Source organism: Mesoplodon mirus (genome assembly GCF_964341445.2).
Source record: "Mesoplodon mirus genome assembly, chromosome: 16".
NCBI lineage: Eukaryota > Metazoa > Chordata > Mammalia > Artiodactyla > Ziphiidae > Mesoplodon > Mesoplodon mirus.
The window spans coordinates 10,059,694-10,082,000 of NC_138992.1; the positions used below are offsets into that span (position 1 = coordinate 10,059,694).

The 22,307-nt window shown below is 48.1% G+C and overlaps 1 protein-coding gene across 4 annotated transcripts in view; it reads left to right on the forward strand.

Moving 5' to 3' along the window:
- The first annotated feature begins 15,271 nt into the window (after nt 1-15,271).
- ASAP1 (ArfGAP with SH3 domain, ankyrin repeat and PH domain 1) overlaps nt 15,272-22,307 on the forward strand; it is a 353,145-nt gene continuing 346,109 nt past the window's right edge. For 3 of the 4 annotated variants that reach the window (XM_082601307.1, XM_082601309.1, XM_082601308.1), the window contains exon 1: nt 15,273-15,466. The gene's annotated coding sequence lies outside the window, so the exon portion shown is untranslated. Of the gene's footprint in view, nt 15,467-22,307 lie in introns of all 4 variants that reach the window. The other variant, XM_082601310.1, reaches the window with a different exon arrangement.

The window sequence follows — 22,307 nt, forward strand, 5'->3', positions numbered from 1 at the left end:
TTATTCAGCTTTAAAAAGGAATGAAATGCTGACACATGCTACAGTATGGATAAACTTTAAAGACCTTATACTAAGTGAAATAAACCAGTCACAAAAGGACAATTGTTATGCAATTCCACTTACATGAGTAACTAGAGTAGTCAAATTCATAGAGATAGAAAGTAGAATGTTGGGTCCCAGGGGCTGGGGATGGAGGGAGAGTGGGGAGTTAGTTTTTTGGGGTTTTTTTTTTTTATGTGGACCATTTTTAAAGTCTTTATTGAATTTATTATAGTATTGCTTCTGTTTTATGCTTTGGTTTTTTGGCTGTGAGCCATGTGGGAATCTTAGCTCCCGGACCAGGGATCAAACCCGCACCCCCTGCATTGGAAGGAGAAGTCTTAACAACTGGACCACCAGGGAAGTCCTGGGAGTTAGCTTTTAATAGGTACAGAGTTCCAGTTTGCAGGGATGAGAAAATTCTGGAGATGGATGGTGGTGATGGTTACACACAATGTGAATATACTTAATGCCAGTGAACTGTACCCTTAAAAATGACTAAAATGGTACATTTTGTTGTGTATATTTTTATCACAATAAAAGAAAACTGGCAGCCTTAGCTCCACCCCATCCAGTCCTCCTGATCCCCCCCTTGCCCTGGCCTACTGGGTTGTTTTTTTTTTTTTTTTTTTTTTTTGCTCCATGGACCTTATCACCTGTAATATATTATGTAATTTACCAATTTTCTATGCTTATTTTCCCCTTTAGAATGTAAGCTCCACCAGGACAGGAATTTTTGTCTCTTTTGTTTATTTCTTTTGTTCACTGAGATATTCTAAGCACCAAGAACAGTGCCTGGCACATAGCTGGTGCTCAGTAAACATTTCTTGAATGAATGAATCTCAATAAATCCTTGATGAATACATGAATCAATGGAGGGACGGATGGATGGGACAATCCTGTCACCTGGCTTGCCAGGTACCATTTTCCATTTAGAGGTCACTAGAGGCACCATAGAAGCCCATTCTACACATGAGTAAAGTGAGGCACAGAGGAGAGTAATGATTTTTCCACAGTTCAGGGAGAAGCCTGGCTCAGAGCCAGATTCAGAGAAAATAGCAAATCCAATAGGAGGGAAACAGCTCGCTAGCTCAGAAAAATATGAGATTCACCTGCTTATCTTTTTTTAGTATTTGCCCTCAAGGGAAAACTTGTTCACCTTACAGTTTTAAAGAAAAAGACTACATGTTTTCTAGCAATATCACTGCTGGATTTCATCAGCCTTTTCCCAACTGATACCTAGTTGTATCCAATGGAAAATAACAGTAAAATTTTGAGGTGAAGAGAGAGCCCTGGAATGGATGAACTATTGGGTTTAACACAAAGCATAATTTCTTAATGACTTTTAAAGATATATGTTGACGTTTCCAGACAAATATCACAGAGGTGCCTAACTTTTTTGGGAAATTTGGGGGGGGGATGATTTCCTGGGGCGGGGATGGGTCTTAGGAGATCAGGATTTATTCCTGGCTTTAACATTTTAACACTATCTCTCAGCAGAAATAACTTTCCCTATTGGATCTCAGCTTTATCTTCTGAACAGAAAGTGGACTGGGGGCCCAGGAAATGTCTTAGACAGTCTCTAGGGCTTCAGAGCTGTATTTGCATGGCAATCACACTGCTTTTGCTTAATTTGTGTGTTAGAGATCCAGAATGGCCAAGAATTCTAAAGATGCTTCTCTTTGCCCTTTATAACCTGTGTTTGGATTTGGGGTGACTGATGGCAAATGAGGGGACAGGAGCCCCTCAAAGGCATCCCTTGTGGCCATCCCTGCAGAAGGGGACCTCGGCAGGAGAGATGATGAGATGAAGGCGTCTCCAGTTTGTGGCTTTGGGGGCTCTGGGAGACATTAGTCTTGGTACCTGTTTTGTGCTGGGTGGGAGGGCTTCGAGGGAAGAGGATGGACACAGAGAGCTTGCAGGAGGTGAACCTGAGAGGTCTGTTTAGAGCCCACATGAGACCCCCTTGGGGTTCCCAGAATCTGGGTCAGACTCTGGGGGAAGGAGGTGAGATTTGCCTGGACAATGAGGACAACCAGCCTGTGAAATCTGAGAACTGACTGCAAATGGAGTGAGGGCTAGAGAAGCTGTGGGTGCAAATTAACTAACTTTTAAACCAAATAAATAAAAAGATATAACAGCTGTTGTAAGAGCTCAATGGCCGCTCAATGTGTGGCGCACAAAGACATTTCAGACAGTCATTTGCGCTTTGGGCTACGTACGTAGGAAGTGTGTGGTTAAACAGGCTGACTCTGGGTTTATAGCTAAGTTTAAAAACATAATGGATATTGGATTCATTTCAGGATTCAGCAAATTTGGGTCCACATCCTGGAAATAATAATTCTGTTCTTCTCTGCACTGGTCAGATGCCATCTGGAGAATTTATGTGTTTCTAAGAGCCATATTTTAAAGGGATGTGAGTAAGTGGCCATGGGGTCAGACAAGGGCAAAGGAGTGCAGGGAAGGATCTAGAAATCTGTTATTTGAGAAATTGAAGATCTGGGGACACTGTGTTTCAGTGTTTGAAGAGCTGCTGGATGGGAATAAGGGTTGGGCTTGTCCTGTATTGTTCCAGAAGGTAGAATCTGAAACACAGAAAGGAAAGTTATAAGGACAGAGGCCTTGGCTCTATTTAAGGAAGAACTTTCAATCTGATTCCTTCTTCCAAGGAGGCTGGCCTGAGCTGGGAACTGAGTCCTCTGGGTCTGTCTGGGGCAGGGTCCATTAGCTGTGGGAGTCTGGGGCAGAGACAACCACGGGGACAGAGCCATGCCAAGTCTGTGAGAGAGAACAGTACCAAGACCACAGGCAGGAATGGAGAAGAAAACGGGAGAGACGCCAAGCCTCAGGAGCCAGGCAGAGTTAGCAGCACTGGCACGACCTCAGCTGGCCGTCACCCATCAGTGGCTTTATGGAATATGTGCAGAGCCATTATCTTAAAGACTCCAAGTTATAAGAGAGGCCATGAGCTGGTCTCTGGCAAAGTCATTGTGTCAGGAAATGCTCTGATCCTGGAGGTGTTCAACAAATACCTGGTAACCATCCCACTTTCATTGGTTCAATTCTCTTTTTTTGTGTGCAGTACACAGGCCTCTCACTGTTGTGGCCTCTCCCGTTGCGGAACACAGGCTCTGGACGCGCAGGCTCAGCGGCCATGGCCCCCAGGCCCATGTGGGATCTTCCCGGACTGGGGCACGAACCCGTGTCCCCTGCATCGGCAGGCGGACTCTCAACCACTGCGCCACCAGGGAAACCCGGTTCAATTCTTTTAATTTTTAATCATGGTAAAATACACAGAACATAAATTTTGCCATCTTAACTATTCTTATACGGTGCCATTTTAAAGTGTACATTTCAGTGGTATTAAGTGTATTCACATTATTTTTGCAATCATCATCCACCTCACCGTTATCAATCTCCAGACCTCTTTCTATCTTGTACACATGAAACTCTGAACTCGTTAAATAATAATATTCTCCCTCCTCCAGTCCCTGGCAACCACCATTCGACTTTCTGTCTCTATGAATTTGATGAATTTGACTCCCCTGGGTACCCCTGTAAGTGAAATCATACAGTATCTGTCTTTTCATGACCAGCTTATTTCACTTAGCATAACGTCCTCCAGGTTCATCCATGTTGTGTAGCATGTGTCAGAATTTCTTTCCTTTTTACACCTGAATAATATATGTACAAACCATACTTTGTTTATTCATTCAGCCATCAATGGACACTTGGGTCAACTGGATTGGATTGATTGATCCAAAATTGGATCGATTTTGTACCAGGCACTCAATGCTATGACTATGACCTTCAGGGACCTCACAGGATCCGTGGCAGTGGGGGAAAGGCTGGGGAGGGGGAGTGAGAAAGTGTCAGATATGTAAACCAATTTTTAATGATACCTTTTGAATAATAATAATATGATACAAAGTCTGTACCAGATCTAATGGATATACAGTGAAGGAAGACGTTGGTTCTGGGGATGGTGGGAAGGAAAGGGTGGGACTGTTTCTTAAAGAAGGCAATGTCAGACAGCAGAAACTAACACAACACTGTAAAGCCATTATACTCCAATAAAGATGTTTAAAGAAAAAGAAGGCAATGTCTGAGCTGATGAGCTAAATACTGCTAGAGAACTTTTTTTGAAAAACTTGAATCTGGACTATGTTGTAGCCAGTGGCTCCCGAAAGCTGGACCAGTTGCATCTAACTCCTTGGGACAGCTTTCAGAAAATAGTGATCCCAGTTCCCAAGCCCAGAAGTTCTGATTCAGTGAATCTAGGGTGGAGGGCAGGAGTCTCTTTTAAACAGCCCCTCCTGGGGATTTTGATGTACCGATCGTGTTGGCAGGCACTGGGGAAACCCTGAGGTTATTAGGTCCAGGTTGCATTTTAGATAAACCTCTCTGACCTCCCAGTGGAGGGGGCAGGAGGAAGGAGTTAAAAAAAAACAAAACCCAAGGTAGAGAAGCTAGTTCCACACCATGAGTACAATATTTCATGGACTGGAGATGCTGATGATGTCAGGTGTGGTATGTTCATCCCTCCATTCATTCAAATAATATTTGGTACACACCTACTTTTTGTTACCTGCACTAGACTCTGCTGAAAACCCCTTCCATTTCTAAGGTCCTATATCCTATTAATCATATTTAAAAGTGCTTTAACAAATGGAATGTGGCAGAAATAAGGTTGTGTGAGTTCTGAACCTAGACCATAAAAGTCCTTGCAGCTTCCTCTCTTGTTCCACTCAGAACCCTGCTGCTATGTCAACAAGCCTGGACTTACCTGCTAGAGAATGAACAACCACATAAAACCGAGATAAGCCATTCAGCTGACGGGGAAGATGACCACAAGGTATGAGTGAACCCAGCTGAGATCAGAGGAAAACTACATAGCTGATTCCAGCCAAATTGTCAACCCACAGAATTATGGGCTAAATGATGTTTTTTTAAGCCACTAAGTTTTGGGTGTTTTGCTGTGCAGCGTAAGCTAACTGATACACTCTCCTTGGCCCTGGGGCCTTTATACGCACTGTTCCCTCTGCTTAGAATACTCTTCCCTCTTTCTTTGTCTTGATGACTCCTATTCATTACAGCTCGGGAAAGTTTTCCCTGATTTTGATTAGGTTAAATCCCTTTATTGCACTTTTTGCCTCTCTGGTAGCAGTACAATAGCTATAAGTTTACATTTATCTCTGTATATTATTTGATTATGGTCTTTCTTCCCTATTAGACTGTAAGCTTCATGAGCCCAGGGACAATGTCTGTTTTGTTCACCATTACATTTCAGCACCTAGTACAGTTCCTAGCACATAGTAGGTGCTCACTAAATATTTGTGGAATGAAAGAGTATGTTACAGCCCTGGAGGAAACAAGCTTTGGCGGGTGGGTGGGGGGGGGTGTTCTTCTTTAAAATAGTAATCCTCACACCAGCCTTCTCCTCCCACTATCCTGGGAATTAAAAACTAGACAAGTCATTGTATAAGAATGTGTCTTGTAATTTTTAAAAGACTGTACAAATATTAGTTCTTAATTGTTAGTGTTATTATTCTGGGCTGGCAACAGCTGGCTTTGGGGTAAACCTCTAGCTTTCTCATTCCCCTAAAATGGCCCCAGGCAGTTTCCTAGCAGCTACAATTGTGGCTGGATAAGCAACTTACAGGCTGAAAGTCTCCCCTAGAGTTAAAACACAGATATGTAACTATCTCTGTAGCTGCAACCTAGCAAATAATCTCCAGGCTGGTTAATTGCAGAACTTGCTGGTAATGATACCAATGCTGAGTTCAATTAAGGACTATTTACAAAATCAATGGGGGAGGATTTTCCGCTTTTTCTGAAACAGTAGCCACTGACTAAAGGGACCTGTTATTTTACAGTTACGTCTATGGCTCAGATACACCATAAACTCCATAGATTTGGTGTCTGCAAACTCCATGCCCTATTTTGATCCCCTGGAGCTCAGATTGCAGAGAGAGAGCACAAGCTTAATTAATGAATCACTCCAAAAACAGATCCTCTGTGTGAAACTTTTCTGAGTCTCAGTTTCTTCATCTGTAAAATGTATGTATTAATAGTCTTACCTCATAAGTTTATTTTGAGATTAAATGAGATAATCATTGGAAAGTGCCATTAGAATTATGAGAACAGTGTCAGGCATAGAGTAAGCATTCAATACATTTTAATTATTATTGGTTATTGTCATCACTGTACTCCTATTAACACATACAGTTGCTTCCACCCTGGACAATGTACCAGCTTGAGAAGCATGCTTGGAAATCTTCCTTGCCCAATTTTGCTTACTCAGAAAGTGAATGGGTTTTCTCACATAGCTGATGAGCGGAGATGTTTCATCAAGTATGCAAGCATTCATTCATGAGACATGGGTTGAGCACACACTGTGTATGGTGCTGGGTATATAGAGGCGAAGAAGAGTCCTTGCCCTAGGTCTACAGGGGAGAGACGAGGTTCACTGCAGTAAAGGCTCCACCAACATTGACCCCCGGATGCTATGGGAACATAGAGAGGGGCCAACCCCACCCCAAAAAGTTGGGGAAGGCTTGCTCTGGTCCACTTGGGGTTCCTAGGTGGAGAAGAGGGTGAAGCCCTTATTAATTTCATGCAAAATGGAAGAGGACCTTCCTTCCTTCCTTAAGAGATTGTTGCAGTGACCTATTTCTCTGACCCTTTTATCACAAAGCTCCATTAAATCTGGAAATGAAGCTTTTAAAATTAATGATCTAAGGATGGAAAGCATTTTCTCCGATGCTCAGCATCTCTGGAGGAAATGCCATTGGGTGTTCATCTTATAGGACCCTTTCCAGTTCAGCCTTTGCAAGGAGGGGTTTTGTTAGCAGTGTGATGAGAAAGACCTCATCACATCTCACATTCCTTTGACCTGGGCTCAAAGAGTGGCTCCAGGACTGACAATCACTAGATACACTATGGCGGTCAGGTTTTGGGGGAGAAACACCTCCCTGGGCATTAGGAAATCTGATTCTGTCTCTGATGACACTGGCCAGGCACATGCAACCGTGCTCCAGTCATTAACCTTTCAGCGAACTGGTGAGTCCAACTTGAGGATGTTTAACAGGTATTCCCAACTCAGGTGGGGAATCACTGCTCCCCGCACGTGTCTGTCTGTCCCTCTCCCTTGCTCCTTCTCTTGCTCTCACAGCTGGACAAACAAAGAAACGAACAAAAATCCTCCCTGGAATCCCTCTAAGCTTCACGTTACTATTCCATCTCTCCCCTTCATTACTCCCGAGCTTGAAAAATAATAATAACTTTTAAAATGCTGATATTGCAATATTAAAAAAAAACACAGAATATTTATTATGTTCAAGCACTTTGATGTGGCTTAATTCATTTAATCCTCCTAACAACCTTATGACATGGGTACTTTTATTATCTCCATTTTATAGCCAGGAAACTGAGGCTTAACACTTTCAGCTACGAGGCAAAATCACGCTGCCAGTATGTGAGCCAGAATTTAAGCCCAGGCTACCGACTGCAGGGCAGTTCTTAACCACTTGGTTCAGTGTGTCAATTTCCCATTCTTTCCTAACCTTGTCTCCCCACGGCCCCCAGAATGTTTTCTTCTCTGTACCAAGGACCTCCAGGTGGCCCAAAGGGGAACCTCTTGTAATGGACATTTGTTAGGTTTTGGTGTCTCGTATCCATTTCCTCTTCCAGAAAGCATTTCTGCTCCTGTGGAATTACCTCTTCCCACAGGTTGAAACCAAGGTCTTGCCTCCTCCTGGCTAAAGAAGAGGGGAGTGACGCAGGCTGGAACTTGACTTGTAAGCAGCAAGGTCAAGGAGCCTGGAAGACTTTGGCATTCTGTTCAATCCATCTAAGCAGGTGCCAACAAATTCAGTAATCAAAATAAAAAATATTTTAATGCAATCCTTTTAAAAAGAAAAATTAATGGGAAAATTCCAAAATGAACAAAATCTCAAAATGTAAAAGAAAGACAAGGTCAGTATGACTGAATTTCCCTTTCGCCTTGGGCTCCATTGTGGCTGGGCATGGCACTGCTGACCATTCTCCATCGTAGGGGCCCCCTGTGTGTTGCCCTTTAACCCTTTGTACCTGCCTCACACTCTTTGTTTCCTGACCCTGATGGATGCACGAGGTGCTTGGGCTCTGCTTTTTCTCATGTGGTTCTCTGTACACAAAAGGCCCTTTCTCCTCCCACCCTACTTTGCTGACAAACTCACCTTCCTTCACCTCCTTCTCTAGGCATCAGCTTCTTCGTCTCTAAAATGGGGGTAATAAATAATACCTAAGTGATAGCCTTGGGAGCATTAAATGAATGTTAATATTTGTACAGCACCTGACTCAGGTGAGCACTCAGGGGCCACATCAATATCATCATGATCCTCCCACAATACAGCAACCTGCTGCCAAGCCTCCCGCCACCCAAAGGTCAGGGGAGCTGCCTGATATTGGTTCAGTGAAAAACTCACACCTGCTTCCCTGTCTACATTTCTGACTGCCCAAATGTCAATTACAGACTTATCTTCCTTCAGCTGCTCGGTAAATGGAGGTGATGTCTGCGGTTTTGGCTTACAGCTCCCGTCCTCTCCCTATCCACTCTCTCCAGGCCGTGTCATAAATGTCTACAGCTTCAAGTGTGCCCTTTGACCTGTGACACATCTGTGCCCTCCATATCTCCAGGCCCAAATGACCAAATGCTCACTAGCGGTCTCACCTGTGCCTACATCCCACTTCGAATATTACTAATCATAGCGAGTGACTGACGATTGATTGCTAACTGGGTACTCCATACTGCATACTACTAGTATGGAGTACCAGTAGTACCCCATACTACTCCATACTCCAGGTACTCCATACCTGGATTACTTCCTTTCACCCTGTCAAAAACCTCATTTTACAGAGAAAATACAAAATGAGAAAAAATAAAACAACAGCGAAACCAGTAGAGTGGTGGAAACAGGATTTGCATCCAGACAATGTGACTCCACAACTGGGAATAGATGCTTCTGCTAAAAAAGTTTATCCAAAGTTGCGCCTTTTAAAGAACATTTTTTTTTTTTTTTTTTTTTTTTTTTTTTTTTTTTTGCGGTACGCAGGCCTCTCACTGTTGTGGCCTCTCCCGTTGCGGGGCACAGGCTCCCGGACGCACAGGCTCCCCAGCCATGGCTCACGGGCCCAGCTGCTCTGCGGCACATGGGATCCTCCCTGTCCGAGGCACGAACCTGCGTCCCCTGCATCGGCAGGCGGACTCTCAACCACTGCGCCACCAGGGAAGCCCCAAAGAACAATTTTTTAAGTGACCTGAGGAAAAGATGACAGAGCAGTGGTTCTCAATTTTGCCCCCAACCCCAGGGGACATTTTGCAATGTCTGGAGGCATTTTTGGCTGTCATGGCCGGGAGGGTGCTACTGCATCGGCTGGGTAGAGGCCAGGGATGCTGCTAAACATCCTACAATGCACAAGGCCCCCCCACAGCAAAGAATTATTTGGTCCGATGTGTCAATAGTGCCAAGGACGAGAAATCCTGCTTTATGGCTACAAGGCAAGACAGGGAGAAGCTAGTAAAGGGTGTTGGCCCCGTAGGTGCTTGCTCCCCTACTCACCAGCTGCGGAGAGCCCTCCACCTGCCCACTTCCTGCCACCCTCAAGCCCACTACCCCGCGTCCCCACCCAGCAAAGGCAAAGACTCAGCGGCACCCACACTACCTTCCCAGCACAAAGCACAAAAAGGAGCTAATAACCTTCCTCCTCAAAACCTTCCCCTTCCCTGCTCTTTATCACGGCTAAGAATGCCACCCTCCACCTCCTCCTCACAGGTGAGCACCACTGTGCCCACCTTGCTTGTTCTCACCACCGCCCCCCGACTCTCCCTCCAGCCATCAGTCACCAGGCTGTGTGTCTTTTGGCTCCCAGAAGCCTCTCCTGCTCTTCCTCTTCTTTCCATCTTCACTAACCTACTTTGGGCCAAAATAGCTTCTTATGCTATTTCTTTCCCAGTTATGAGGCGGAAGTCACTTTTTATTCATCTACATTGGGAGGAATTCATTTCGCCCAGAGCATGAATGTCATGAGGAATTAAACGAGGGACCTTTCAGAGCCCGCCTAATCCCTAGCCTGTGAATCCAGGAGAAGTTCCTGATGGCATCTGAGTATTCTCCTCCTTTCCCTCTGGCCCTCTCCTCCAGTGGACAAGGTGGTCCTCCATGTCTGGGGCTCGTCCCCGCCCACCTCACTTTAGATCCCATCCCCTCTCACCCTCAGGACCTGTTCCATTAGCGACCCTGCCCTTCCTCTTCAACCTCTCCCACCCTACTGGGACTTTCCCATCAGGCACAGATGCTCACTCGCCCACCCTCTTTAAAGGATCCTCCACCCTTACCTCCCACGAGCTAGACTGCCATGTTTCTGAAAAGAATTGTCTACACTTGCTGTCTCCCACTCACTCTTCAACCCACTGCAGTCTGGCTCCCAATCCCTTCACTTCATTGAGGCTGTTCTGGCAAAAGTTATCAGCCTTCCAATTGTCAAATAAAATGGGCACTTACTTTCGAATCCTTCTTTGGTTGGACTTTTGTGGCATTTGAGAGTGTTGGCCATTCCTTTCTTCTAGGAGCAATTTCTTCCCTTGACCCCTGGTTTTCTTTCCACTTCCCTTCCTGGACCCCCCCCCTCCAAGTCTGCTTTGTGGGCACCCCTTCCTCTGTTGCCTACGGTGTCCCTCAGCGTTCAATCTTGATCCCAGTATCTTCTCACTGTACACATTCCCCGTGGGTGAATTCATCTGCAGCCTGCACCCGTAGCTCTAACCACCAGGAGAGGGAGTATAGGGTGATGGTTAAGAGCCTGGATTCCAAAACTCCTCTGTGAAATAAGTGTTTGACCTTGGGCCAGTTACTCAACATTCCTGTGCCTCAGTTTCCTGAACTGTAAAATGGTGCAAAGCTTTTTAGACTCACTGCTTTCCACGACCGAACTTGTACCATTTCCTCAGACCATGCTGAACCTTGTAGAGTTACCCAAATATATTACATGCTCCTACTCAGGCTCAGTCTTTGCTCAGGCACAGAGGGGGTGCCTGGTCAATATCTTTGAATAAATGAATGAATGCTGACCTGCTTTGTGTCTCCCCAGAAACAAACCTTGAGACAAGAAATTGGGTGCAGTTAGTTTATTTGGGAGGTGATTGATTCCAAGCAGAACAAATGAGGGAGTGAGAGAGGGAGACAGGGAAGAGAGAAGAGGCATAGGGAATTAATGAGAGAGATATAACTGGGGGCAACGGACTCCACTGGGGATCCTCTGAGGAACTGTGTTGAAAGCACTTTAGGACTGTTCCCCTTTAGGGATGGGAGGCTGTGACATTTATCCACTGATTGGTTGGAGGCTGTCCCGAGGCTGTTAGGCATTTCCCATCTGGGCAAGATCCCGAAGACTTGGGGAAAGGCCCCAGGCAGAGAGGAAGAGAGGGACACGTGCTTCAGGTGGACAGTCTCTGGACAGATGGAATCAAACTGCAGCTGCAGGTGAGCTCAGAGGTGGGTCCAGGGGACAGATTGCTGAGCATCATCAGCAGTGTGCTTTTTGCTCTGGCTGACGGGCCTGTGACCCCTCATCTACCTAGATAAGTCCCACCTCTTCCTTGAAGCTTAGTTTAAGAGCCCCTACTTCTTGGAAGTGGTTTCTAACTCCCTGCTATAGGTTGAATGTTTGTATACCCCCAAAATTCATATGCTGAATTTTATAACCCACAGTGTCATGGATATTAGAATTGGGGCCTTTGGGAGGTGATTAGATCATGAGGGTGGAGCCCTCATGAATGGTATTAGTGCCCTTATAAAAGAGACCTCAGAGATATCCCTTGCCCCTTCCACCATGTGAAGACACATCAAGAAGACGGTCGTCTATGAACCAGGAAGAGGGCTCTCACCAGACATCGAATCTGTCAGCACCTGTCTCAGACTTTCCAGCCTCCAGAAGTGTGAGAAATAAATGTGTGCTGTTTATGTCACCAAGTTGGGCTTCCCTGGTGGCGCAGTGGTTAAGAATCTGCCTGCCAATGCAGGGGACATGGGTTCGAGCCCTGGTCCGGGAAGATCCCACATGCCATGGAGCAGCTAAGCCCATGTGCCACAACTACTGAGCTCATGTGCCACAACTACTGAAGCCTGTGTGCCTAGAGCCCGTGCTCTGCAACAAGAGAAGCCATTGCAATGAGAAGCCCACGCGCTGCAATGAAGAGTAGCCCTGCTCACAGAAACTAGAGAAAGTCCGTGCACGGCAACAAAAGACCCAATGCAGCCAAAATAAATAAATAAATAAATAATAAAATAAATTTATTAAAAAAAAATAAGTCACCGAGTCTATGGTATTCTGTTATAGCAGCCTGAACTGACTAAGATACCCACTCCCTTCTGATTTAGGAAAATTTCTAAATTATCTGTGACACCCTGGACATACCTCTGTAAGAGTAATCATCTCTCTGCTTTCTAAATAGAACTTTCTTGTCTTTCTCGGAGAGCAAGAACAGTTCATCTTTGCAAATCTATTGCCCAGAAGCTTTTTGAGCACTTAACCAATGACTTAATGAATTCAAATTCACCTTGCTCAGGGCCCTGATCAGAGTAAGTGGTCAATAAATGCAGGCTCCTTTGCTTTCCCTCCAACTCAGAGAGTTTGCCATCTGACTGAGGAGGGCACATACCGAGCAAGCATAGAATGTGATTGATTCGTTCTTTATTTTTTTTTAAAGATTTATTTTATTTTATTATTTATTTATTTTTGGCTGCATCAGGTCTTAGTTGTGGTGCACGGGCTTCTCTCTAGTTGTGGCGCATGGGTTCCAGGGAGCGTGGTCTCTGTAGTCTGCGGCACGCGGGCTCTCTAGTTGAGACGCACGAGCTCAGTAGTTGTGGCGCACAGGCTTAGTTGCCCTGAGGCATGTGGGATCTTAGTTCCCTGACCAGGGGTTGAACCTGTGTCCCCTGCATTGTAAGGCAGATTCTTTACCACCGGACCACTAAGGAAGTCCCCGATTCTTCTTTAAATGAACAGAAGTGCTGGGGGAGCATAAAGGAGGGCACAATTAACTGGGACTGTACCAATGAGACTGCAGTTATGTCGTCTGACAGTCTTAATTACTTACCGTTTTAACTTTCCAGAGCCATTAATAGAGCCTCTGGTGCTTCTTCCATGACACTGGGCTTTCCCATTTGAAAGCCTCTCCCCCAAAGCGGAAGATACAGGGAGCTAAGGGACAGATTGAACCTGCTACTCTAACCTGGTTTACCTCTTTCATTCATTGGACATGTCTTTATTGAAGGTCTCCTATGGGCCAGCACTGTTCTTGGCACCGGCATACAGGAGTGATGCAGACAAGCAGCAGTCCTGCCCTAATGCAGCTTACCCATGCAGGGGGAGACAGATGATAAATAAGCAACCAAATAAACAGGACAAATTAAACCATGACAAGGGCTATAAAGACCAGTAGATCCAATGGTTGGGGAAAGCCCCTTTTGAGGTCTCGACTTCTGAGCTGTGAGCTGAGTTCAACGAACAGCCAAGCAGAGATTCTTCCAGGCAGAGGGACTAGCAGCTGCAAAAAGGGCCTTGGGCAGGACCCTGGACTCCCGGGGCCAAACCGGGAGCTTGTCCCACTGCTTCTGGCCACTGAAAAAGAGTTGCAGAAAAGAGATAAACTGGGTCTAAAACTGATGTCCGGTCCTTCCTTAGAGTTGAGCAGCTGATACCCAACTTTCAGTGCCTGGCAGGCTCATTTCAAGTTTGGTTTTCATTCATGGGTATGTTGTTCCCTCTTCAAGTCAGATTGGGTTTCAAAGGAATTTGAGACACTTACAGCAAAACCACCAAGCTGCATCCTCCAGGTAGAAAACCCCCTAATGTGGCATTTCCGTGGGAAGCCACAATGAATCACTCCCGCTGGCCACCTAGTCTAGGCCTGAATGGACGGAGATTTACTCAGGTTTTCTCAAACTTTGTAAAGCCTCTCCAGACTTTTTTAACAACCCCCCCCACCCACCCACCCAGTGTCCTGACTCTCAGGTTAAGAGTAAAATAGCAAATTCTGTGAGGTTTGCTGAGTTTCAGATTTCACCAGAAGGGGGTCTGCCATAGCCACTAACCTTTTCCTCTAGAGAGAGCAGTTTTTGAAATGCTGCAAAGAAAAATAATCTCTGGGTGATAAGGAGGTTAATGAAGTTCCGAGGCTTTGTGAAGTAGGTATAGATGCACAGCACACCCTCCACCTCTAAAACCCTTCTTTCTCTGATATCTCTTGTGGTAATAAAGACAATCATGGCTCTCATTTATCTGAGCATTTACAGTGTGTCAGTCCCTGTCTAAACATTTGGTTTCCAAATCAACCCTAGGAAGGCGGTATGACCACCTCATTTCATATTTGAGTAAACGGAGGCTCGGAGAAGTGAAGTGACTTACCCAAGGTAGCACAGTTAGAAAAAACGCAAAGTCCAGATTCCAACCTGGGTCAGAGTCCAAAGTCCATACTGTTACTGTACATACTATTTCTATACTATCCTGACCCGGAAAGGTCCTGCCCCCTGGCACTGGGCAAAAAATGAGGAAATTAACAAAGCGGAGCCGTGAAAGGGGGCAGCCAGGTAAAGTCACTTATTTTATGAAAAAATAGGGGAAACGGCCAGGAGATTGCAAGTTCATTCTCTGAAGGGTGGGAGAGAGGCCAAGGTGCTTTCCTGGTGTCCGGGGACTTACAAAGGCACCTCCCAAGGCCAAGGTTTTATCGGGACAAATCCCACCCCTTCTACATCTGAGCGAGGAGAAGGCAGGCCAGCGGGGGTGTGGGGCCGAACGGGTAGGATGCCCGACCCCGGCCCAGCTCGCACGCTGGAGTCGGGTGTCCGAGACCCCGCCTGCCCCGCGCGCGGCGTCGGAGAGCCAGCCCGCCGCCCCTCCTGCGTGCCGGCGGGCCAAGGGTTAAGCGAGGCGGGAGCCCCCGGCGTGGGGCGGCCCCCGGGCCGAGAATGCTTAGTCAGGATTCCGATTTCCTGTCGAAGTGTTTGGATTTCCTGAAGCCCGCGCCCTCCGCCGCCGAGCGGGATCGTCCGAGCCGCGCGCGTCGCTGCGGCCTCCTCCCCTCGGCACATGGTCGCCCGCCCCTTCCTGCGCCGCGCTCGGCTCCCGCGCCTCGCCGCCGCCGCCGCCGCCGCCGCCGCCGCCGCCGCCGCCGCCGCGGGCGGGCACTCTGCGCTCGTGCAGCCCCCGGCCCGCGCCTCCCGCCCCGCCGGCTGCTCCGGCCGCCGCCCGCTTTCCGTTCCGAGAGCCGCGATCGGCCGGCCGAGGGGAGCCGGAGCGCGGGCGTCTGCGCTGCCGCCACCGCCGAGGAGCCGGCGCCGAGCCCGCGATGGAATAATGCCCAGCGGCCCGCCCGGTCCCGGTGAGTTGCGGGGCGCCTGGACGGGCTCGGCGGGGTCGCCCCGGGTCATCGGCGCCCCCTGCCCGGCCCCCGCGCGGAGAGGCGCCGGCACGGGGCGCCGGGAGGGTCCCGGCTCCGTTCGCGGCCGGGTGCCCGGTGCGCGGGGAGGGCGCCGGCCGCGGGCTCCGCAGGGCCGGGCTCAGCCGTCCAGGGGGGTCTGCGCCCCCGAGGCGCGGGGCGGGACGGGTGGCGCCTCCCCGGGGGTTTCGCGCGCCCTCCCGGAGAGGAGCCGGGGCCCCGCCGTTGGGGCGCCCTCCTGGCTGGAGGCGCGGGCGCCGGCCGTGGCATTGTCTCGGGCGCGGCGGAGGAAAGTTCCCCGCCGTTTCGGGAACGGCTGGCCCGGCCCCGCGGCCCCCGGCCCCGGCTGGGGCTCGGCGCTGCCAGGCAGGCCCCAGGCCAGTTAATTTCAGCGAACGAAACTTGAGGAAAAAATTCCCACTCGGGGCTTGGGGTTTGTGCACGGGAAGATAGGGACGTGGCTTGTGTTTTTCTGCTTGTACCATTTGGGGACCTGCTGCATTTTCTGAGAGCGACATGAAGTTTCAAAGAAAAAAGAAACTCGCTGGCGTCTGGTGTTCTGCGGTTTCCTACATCCCGAGAGTTCTTCTCGGGCATTCCTAAAGCGGTTTTCTTCAATAATTTATTTTTCCACTAGCGCAGGGAGATGGAGAGCCAACTTCAGACCATCCTCAGCGTGACCTCAGCTTTACCTGCACTGATCAGAAAGAACAAGAACTTCCTCCTACTTTTTTACCCGTAGACTCGGTCAGTTTGTCTTAGCAGAATGGATTCTGGGATGACACCAGGGCATGGATTGCTGAGAAATGGTTGGGGATTGTAAAACATAATTCAATACTGAGGCCAGTTTTCTCTCTCCATCAAACTTCAGCCCAAGGCCTTTCCGTTTTGCAGTTGGAGGAAGATGCAGGAAGAGAAGATGCAGGTCTTCTGGAAGCATCAAATCTTTGAGAATAGTTGTTTCAATCCCTTCTTGTTATACAGCTGAGGCCTAGAGAGGTGAAGTGACTTATGTAAAGTCATGTGGCCAGGCTTCAGACTCCCCGTCCAGTGCTCATTTCACTAATGTCAGTGTATGGTCTGTCAGCCATGAAATGTTGGGAAACATGCCTTCTTGGCATTATAACCTTCATCGTTTTAGTGCCCTCTCTTGTTCTGTCTTGTCTGTTATTGCTGCTATTTTTTGAGATATGCAGTTATCTGAAACTGCATATTTTTATTAATAGACTTTATTTATTATTTTCTTTGCTGTACGCGGGCCTCTCACTGCTGTGGCCTCTCCCATTGCGGAGCACAGGCTTCAGACGCGCAGGCTCAGCGGCTATGGCTCACGGGCCCAGCCGCTCCGTGGCATGTGGGATCTTCCCGGACCGGGGCACGAGCCCGCGTCCCCTGCATCGGCAGGCGGCCTCTCAACCACTGCGCCACCAGGGAAGCCCCTGAAACTGCATATTTTGAGACAGAGTTAAAAGAAAACAATTCCCTAACCCCTACTGTTCAGCCACTAAATGGATTTGGAGCTTCAGCCACCAAATGGATTTGAAATATAAAATGGGTGGCTTCTTATATAGGAATGACTTTTCTCTATCCCATTCTTCTGTAAAAAATAGAAACTCCCAGGTCCAAAAAAGGGCAGTATCTTAGCACATAATGTACCGTATGATGTTCTCTAGACATGATTTCCAGCCCTCCTGTATCTTTTGAGCTAGGCAGCCCATCTATTTTTCTCCCTACGAGGGCTCCGAATGGCTGGTTTTTCATTTTTAGTATGTGATAACGTTGGAGAGAAAGGACTTTTTCTAAAGCTTGCCATTTGGTGAAGGAAATTGAAATTCTCTCCACCTCCCCACTCCTCACCAGCCACAGTGAGCCAGATTTTGCAAAATCAGTCGAAGGCTTGCAGGCCCCCAAATGAGTGTGTGCAGACAAATGGGACCCTCCCTCACGCTTCCTGAGGACCCACCTCCCTGTGGGCCATCTCCATGCTGCACCCAGGTGGCTGAAGTCTAGAGGAAAGAAGGGAACCTGTATAACCTGGAACATTGTTGTTTCTGCATTTTCCCTCCAAGTTCTCAGTGGAATATGACTGGATCCTGTGGCCCCATTCTCATTTTCCCCTCCTGTGTTTCTTCTTCCCACTTCTTTCCCAGCCACTATATCTGCATGGGTTGGAGAACAGGTCTTTTCTATGGGATGCATGAATGATCCCCATGTAAGCAATAGTAACAGCGATCGCTAGCATTTATTGAGCACTTGCTATATGCCCTGGATATGTTACCTCCTGAGAAGTCCCAAGGAGGAGAGGGAGCTGCTTCCGGAACCTTGACCAGAAAGGACAACACTTTTCAGATTCATCTGGAATTTGAGTCATTCTTTCATTCTTCTATTGCACATTTGCTAAGTGGCTCCCCTGTGGAAGGTGCCAGTTGCACAAAGATGAATAGGACCCTGTGTTCAAGGCCTTCTATTTCCAGCCTCATCTTTCAGTGTCAGCCTCGCACTTTCTCTTTCAATGAGTCAGTTCAGCAAGCCTGTACTGAGCACCTGCTTCATGCTAAGCACTGTGTGAAGTCCTGGTGATACAACGATGAACAAGATAGGCCCGGTCCCACCCTCATGGGGCTGGCATTCCATTGGAGGAGCTGGGCAAAAAAAAAGAAGCAGGTAACTTCTAACAAATGAAAGATTGTGATTCTTGTTATCAAGGAAGCACACACAAGGGATCGACCGGATGACCAAAGTGAAGTGGGGTGGGGTGTGTGTGAGGGAGTTCTAGTTTTGCCAGGAAAAGGCCTCTCTGAGGCTGAAGAATTGAGAAGCAACTGGCCAGGCAGAGAGGTTGCAGGAGAGAGGGCGTTCCAGGCAGAGGGATTAGAATGTGCGAAGTCCTCTGTGCACGAAAGAGCTTGATGTGTTCCTGGGAGTGAGGGGAGTCGGGGGCGGAATGGGGAAAATGGCACAGGGTGAGGTTTTAGAGGGAGGCAGGGGCAGATCACACCGTGCTGCGGACAGTCCCCCATCAAGTACAAAGGGAAACTTGGATGAGTTTAGGCTCAGGAGTGGGGTCTGATTGGCACTTTTAGGAGATTACTTTTACCGCCTTTTTTTTTTGGCCGTACGTGGGCCTCTCACTGCTGTGGCCTCTCCCGTAACGGAGCACAGCCTCCAGACGCGCAGGCTCAGCGGCCATGGCTCACGGGCCCAGCCGCTCCGTGGCATGTGGGATCTTCCCGGACCGGGGCACGAACCCGTGTCCCCTGCATCGGCAGGCGGACTCTCAACCACTGTGCCACCAGGGAAGCCCTACTGCTTTTTTATAAGAGTGGATCACAGCGGGCCGAGAGTGGAAGCAGGGAGACCAGTTAGTAGGCTACTGCAGTCATAGGAAAGATGAAGGTGGCTTAGATCAGGGTGGAACCTCCATCAGTGCCAGTAGAGGTGGAGAGAAGTGAGTGCAACCTGGTTGGTTGGATCTTGATGAAATTTGGTGACGGATTTAATGAGGGTGGGGCAGGCAGAAGGACTCAAGGATGACTCTTGGGTTCTGGTTTGAACAGCTGGGTGTCATTTGGAGAGACAGGGAAGACTTTGGGGAAATGTGTGCCTAGAGACAGGTTCCACGGGGGCCGTTCTGAGCTTGAGATGTCTGCGAGGCATCCAGGTGGAGATTTCAGGCAGACACGACTCTGGATCTCAGAGGAGACTTAGGGACGAGAGGCACCAATGTGGAAATTATCAGCCTGCAGCTGAGCTACCAAAATGCTCGCCGGGACGTGTCCTGCTGTTTCATCTCTCTGAGGGTCTGCTGTGTTCTTCCTCTTGCCTGGGACTTTCTTCCTCTCTCCTGGGCCACCTCCTGCTCATCCTGTAAAATATACATGCGTCTTTAACTCCTTGAAGGTGCCTCTAGCTCCCTCTCCCACTCTCAGATCCCTGTGTTTACCTTCACCATAGTGTTCAATTGAAGTCACCTTTTTATAGTATCTTATATGTATGAAAAATTTGCTGCAGGGCCTGACATGTGGTAAGTGCTCAACAAATGTTAGCTGCCATCGTCATCATCATCATCATTATTGATGGCAGTGATAGGCATATAAATAAAAATTACATTATATTAGGATCAGTCTGATGATAAATGATGTATTAGTTTCCTCTTGCTGCTGTAACAAATTCCCACAAACTTAGTGGCTTACAACAACACAAATTTATTCTCTTTCAGTGCTGGAGGTCAGAAGTCTGACATGAGTCTCACTGGGCTAACCTCAAGGTGTGCTCAGGACTCTGTTCCTTCTGGAGGTCTAGGGAACAATCTATTTATTCCCTTGCCTTTTCCAGCTTCTAGAGGCCTCCTGCATCCCTTGGCTCTTGACCCCTTCCTCTATCTTCAAAGTCAGCAGTGTTGGTCCTTGTCCTTCTCATGCTATCATCTCTGCTTCTTTCCTCTCTTCTACTTTTAAGGACCCTTTTGATTACATCAGGCCACCTGTATAATCTAGAATGATCTCCCTGTTTTAAGGTCACCTGATAAGTAACCTTAATTCCATCTTCAGCCTTAGCTCCTCGTTGCTGTGTAACCCATGTAGCCTAACACATTCACAGGTCCTGGGGATTAGGACGTGGACATCTTTGCAGGCTGGTAGGGGAAGGTGTTATGGGGGTCTGGGGAGAGGCCTCTAACCCAGTGGGGGAGGGGAGGCCAGGGAAATCTTCCTGGAGGTAGTGGTACCCCGGTGGGAGTCAGTCTCTACTTGTAAACTCACTGCCCTCCCAAATGTTCATTCCCTCATTGAGGTTTATTCATTCCTTCATTCAAGCTCTTCTCGATGCCCGGCTTTATGTGAGGAGTTGGAGTTGAGGATTCATTTCTCTGTGCATCCTTCAGGCTGCAGGCCAGATTGTTCGCTTGGCAACCCAGGACTCTCACTTTTCTCACCCCACCTCAGGAATCAGTTAAACTCGCCAACCCATGATCACCCTTTCCCAGCCCACGTACCCCGTATCCACTCCCAGGAAGGGGTGGGGTCTGAGGGGGTCGGTCCTCTCTTTAAATGTCGGCTGTGGTTGATTTGCGGGCACAGTGTGAATCCCAACACATGTGCCTTTTGTACAGCTAAAACCTTGGGCCCCGAGCCACAGCTAGTGTCCCCAGCCTCAGCCAGCTCTGTCCCCAAAGCAGGCCACTGGCCACAAGAGAGATAGGAGAAGGCGTGTGATTTGATCAGGACAAATCCACCTGAAGCATGAGGGGAAAAACACAACCCAAGGGCCTGGCCTCCTGTGCTTTGTGGCAGGTGGCCCCATCTTCTGAGAATAAGGGAAACGCAGCACGATGTGATGTGTAGCCACGTCGCTGTGAGGGGGTGATCAAGACCAGCTTCCGACGCCTCTCCGTTATTGGGAGAAAATGGTCTCCTGCCCCCAGATGCTCCCCAGAAACAGATGGCGTCCCGAGACCTTCAGCACTCTGGGGGGATCCCATCAGCTCTGCTGGCTACCCAAGTGCCGGGTTGCAGAGAGACCGAGGTCCCTTGCTGCCTGAGCTTTCCCTGCCGGACCCCATCCCTTGGAAATGCCACCAACTAGCTGGTCTTGTAATATTTTTGGCGTTTCCTCTTCCTCTACCTCTCTAAGTCAGGGAATGCGAAAGTGTGCTGAGTTAGAAAACCAGAAAAGTGAGCAAGCAACGTCTTTCCAACGGAGGGGTCCCAGGTGGAGTCTGGGTAGACCTGGGATAGAGAAGTGTGCCCGTCACCGCTTCCCCCAGATGCGGCAGGGTTTCCGGGGAACCAAGCCCGTCCCTGTCATCGTGGGCAGGACAGGAAGGAGAGGGGCAAGCCCGTGTGTGGTTTCTGGGGAATGGCTTGTCTGTCCCTCATCAGGGCTCATCATGAGTTTTTCCGGCAAGGCTTCTGCCTTTATAGAACCCTGCCTGTGTAATGATACTGGTGCCTGTTTCATCGTAGTTTCTCATTGAAATAATTATCCTTTCGAGTAGAAACACAGAGAGAGTGCTCCAGTAAAAGACTGTAATATATGCAACTTGCCCTCAAATGGTTCAGAAAATAATTATATGTATTTTCTGAATACATAATAATTATATGTGAGTGAGAAAAAAAGGAAAAAGCAAATGGAGTAAAATATTAACCACAGATGAACGTGGGTAAAGGGATGTGTGTTCCTTGTACTATTCTTATTCTTGAAATTTCCCAAGAAAAAGATTTTTGCAAATGGAAGCAGGAAGAAAAAAAAAGGGCTCAACATTCCATTGTGATTGTGACCTTGATGGATGCAGGATGGCCCAGAGGAAGCCAGAAGATTCTGGGGTCTGCTACTGACCCGCCTTCCCTCCCATCCTCACACTTTCTGTACTGACCTGAAATAATGTAGGAAAAGCATCCCGCACAAGGAGTCCAGAAATGGGAGCATCAGTTGCTGCTGTGCTGTGTGGAAACGTGTTTGCTGCTGTGGTTGCCTCCCCTTCAGACTGCGCGTCTTGAGGGGGAGGGGTGGGGGGGTCTGGGTTACTCCTCCCTCGGGCACAAGCAAAGGGCAGGCACTGACTGGGCTGAATCAAATCCATTGGCTTCTGGTGCCCAACTGTGTTGCCACATTTGTTGGATTTTCTCATCACTGAGTTTTTATTTCTAATGACTCTCCATTTAACTTCTAGAAATTCTCTTTGGTTGTCTTTCAAACCATCCTGGCTTTTAATCCTTGGGTTTTCTTCTTGCGTGAGAATTTCTCATTCTTATTTCATATCTTTGTTTTAAATATACTGACATTC